We start from the raw sequence: 3,197 nt of genomic DNA on the forward strand, positions 1-3,197 counted from the left end.
AGCCAGGAGGTTTGCAGAGAACCTTGGTCTCGGAAAAGACAATTTCATGAGAGCCCGCCGAGTTGTAGCAATGATCGGCAACGGCCGAAGAATCAGTTCTGCCGTGTTTCAGATCTGACTTGTGCTCGCGGACACGATCAGCCACATGACGTTTTGTTTCTCCAATGTAGCAATCACCACAAATGCAACTCAATTTGTAGACTCCAGGATACTGTAAGTCAGGAACGACATCCTTCACAGATGGAATCAGATCACGGATTTTATGCACTGTACTGAATCGGACTTGGATCTTATGTTTGTTTAGAATTTTGGAGATCTTTTTGGTCACGCCTGCTATGTATGGTAACGTGATAGTTTTGGTCGGGGTTTCATGTGGCTGTTTCTTCTGTGTGGTGGGAGAAACCGCTTGGCGGATAGTACGGTCAGAGTATCCGTTCATCCTGAGGGCCCGATGTACATGTCTCAATTCACCGGTCAGGTGGTGTTGGTCAGAAATGCCATGGGCTCTGTGGTATAGCGTTTTGATGAGAGAATTCTTTTGAGATGGGTGGTGGTGGGAATCCGGTTTCAAGTAGGAATCTGTGTGGGTGGCTTTCCTGTAGACAGAATGTCCCAAGGATCCGTCAGGTCTCCTCTCAAACAGAATATCCAAAAATGGTAGTTTGCCGTCTTTCTCTACTTCCATAGTGAGTCTGATGGATGGGTGTCTAGAATTGATGTGGTCTAAGAAGTGGTTCAGTGCTGGGAGGCCATGTGGCCAGATGACGAAAGTGTCATCAACATACCTCTTCCAAAAGGAAGGACGCAGGGTGGATGTCTGGATGGCGTCTGATTCAAACTTTTCCATGATGGGTACAAACTCAGTAATCATTGGAAAGATGTTATTAACCACGCAAAAAAGACTTAATTACACTTTTTTTGGACCATCTTATCTGACAGGCACTATTTTAATTTACTTCACCGAGTGTTAACATCCCCACGTGCAGTCTTTGATCACCGCTCACCCTCCGTCCCGACACGTTTCCATTCATTGTGTTGAGCACTGCGTGATGTCTTTGATCACCGCTCACCCTCCGTCCCGACACGTCTCCATTCATTGTGTTGAGCGCTGCGTGCAGTCTTTGATCGCCGCTCACCCTCCTTCCCGACACGTTTCCATTCATTGTGTTGAGCACTGCGTGCAGTCTTTGATCGCCGCTCCTCCTCCCTCCCGATACGTTTCCATTCATTGTGTTGAGCACTGCGTGCAGTCTTTGATCACCGCTCCTCCTCCCTCCCGATACGTTTCCATTCATTGGCTACCACAGTCTGATAAGCTCTCCAACCCCCCCTCTCCACCTCCCTTCAACTTGCTTATAAGGGATTACATCTTGAATCATTGCTTCACTTGATGCAGCTAATTCGGCTGTGACGGTCCCACCTGATGACGGAGACTTGTGTTGCCTCCGAAACGTCGTGATTTTAATTTTAATTTTATTTTTATTTTGATGTTTTACTTACGTGACTTAACCGAAAAAACCTAAGAATATGAATCTTTGCAGTCACGAAAGCTTCAAATCTAGAATTTGTATTATTATTATTTTCACCTACGTGACTTTACCGAAAGAACCAAATAATACTTCACTAACCTGGTAAATCGCCCGCTTATGCTGGTTGGTATAATTACCAGCGAAACGTTGTACTCAATTTGAAAAATGTTGTGGATTTAGTCTCCAACATACAACCGGTGGGCTGAAGTAGTAACTAATTGGCGCTTTGTGTTACGTGGCAAACATTACTGGCTCTGTCGGGTGGTGGAGGGTTACACGACACATTTATACATACACGATCTAACCCAAACACCTTTATTATGAATAAGCCATTGGTTTTTTTTGTTCACGTTTGTGTCAGTGACGTTGCCTGCAACAATAAGAGCCCTTTTGGAGAGATTCGTGGTGGGTCTCTTGCGTTGAAGAGTGCGAGATTGGATGTTGCTGCCAGCTAGAAGTGGTTATCATCGGGTCAATACAGCACGCATGAGATCATGGTCTACCCAAAACCGCATCCGCACAAACCAAGTCAGATGCGGATACCTGATGCCCAAATGGAAACTTTAAAACTATCCAATGTGTGACTGTGGCCACCCAGAACAGAGTCATACAATGTATAACAACGCAATGCCCAATTCACAAATATGAAGGAGACATCACAGCAATGAACTCCGCTGCTGCTCCTAACGAGGTTATCTGGCTTGACCACCTACCTGGATGTGAATTTGTAGTTATTGCTCTGCATCTACATCAGTAAGCGTTGCCTTAGAATTTTAATACACTCGAAGCTACATTGTGAAGGTTAAATACAATGTGGCAATTCCCCTTTGCAACATAGCACATTTTCCGTCGTAATCTCTTGCGCTCATTCAATATAAAAACAGCGCTGCAAGCGTATTTGAGGCACATTTGGCAACAACGGGGCAGATTAATGATACTGTATATCCAAATAATAAATCAGATTTTCCCCAAGGATGCACATGAGGTATTGCAATATCTATGCATTCGTGACCAATAGCAATTGCATGAATGGAGGGTAATGTAATGACTTATGCAGTAACATCCTGTTGTTATTAGCGCACTGCTCTACGAACCAGGCTTATACTAGTAGGAACCTCCTGGTTACACCAGCCCACAGGGGATTATTGTGTCCGTCCGTCCGTCGTGCAGGGAGGGGCTAGGTGGGGAGGGTGGGACTGGGTGGGGAGGGGAGGGTGGGGAGGGGCTGGGTGGGGAGGGGCTGAGTGGGGAGGGGCTGGGTGGGGAGGGACTCGGTGGGGAAAGGCTGGTCACCCCGTGGTGCCCTTATAAAACTCAACGTTTAACCTACTCACGCCGCCTTGTGCCCGCCCTCACAGTCGGGCATATTTGCGGAATACACCACGCCGCCGTTGACCCTGGGCATTGACCGAGCAACCCATCGTTCCTACCAGCTCCCTCCGCAGGAATGTGTTTATATCAACGGCGTATAACTGAACCAGTCCTCGTTGATCATGGGAGTTGGTTTGGAGTGGTCTTCTTAACCAACTCTCATAACCAGCGAGGACTGGGAGCCCTTCATTCAGCAACGGATTGAAAGGGGGTGGACATTAAAAAAAACATTTACATCAATGTTGTACGTTATGCACGTTTGTATGAATGCTGGTAAAAACGTACACAACACAATAC

This window comes from Lethenteron reissneri, chromosome 17, assembly GCF_015708825.2.
Source record: "Lethenteron reissneri isolate LAM-NWPU_2019-01 chromosome 17, ASM1570882v1, whole genome shotgun sequence".
Classification (NCBI taxonomy): domain Eukaryota; kingdom Metazoa; phylum Chordata; class Hyperoartia; order Petromyzontiformes; family Petromyzontidae; genus Lethenteron; species Lethenteron reissneri.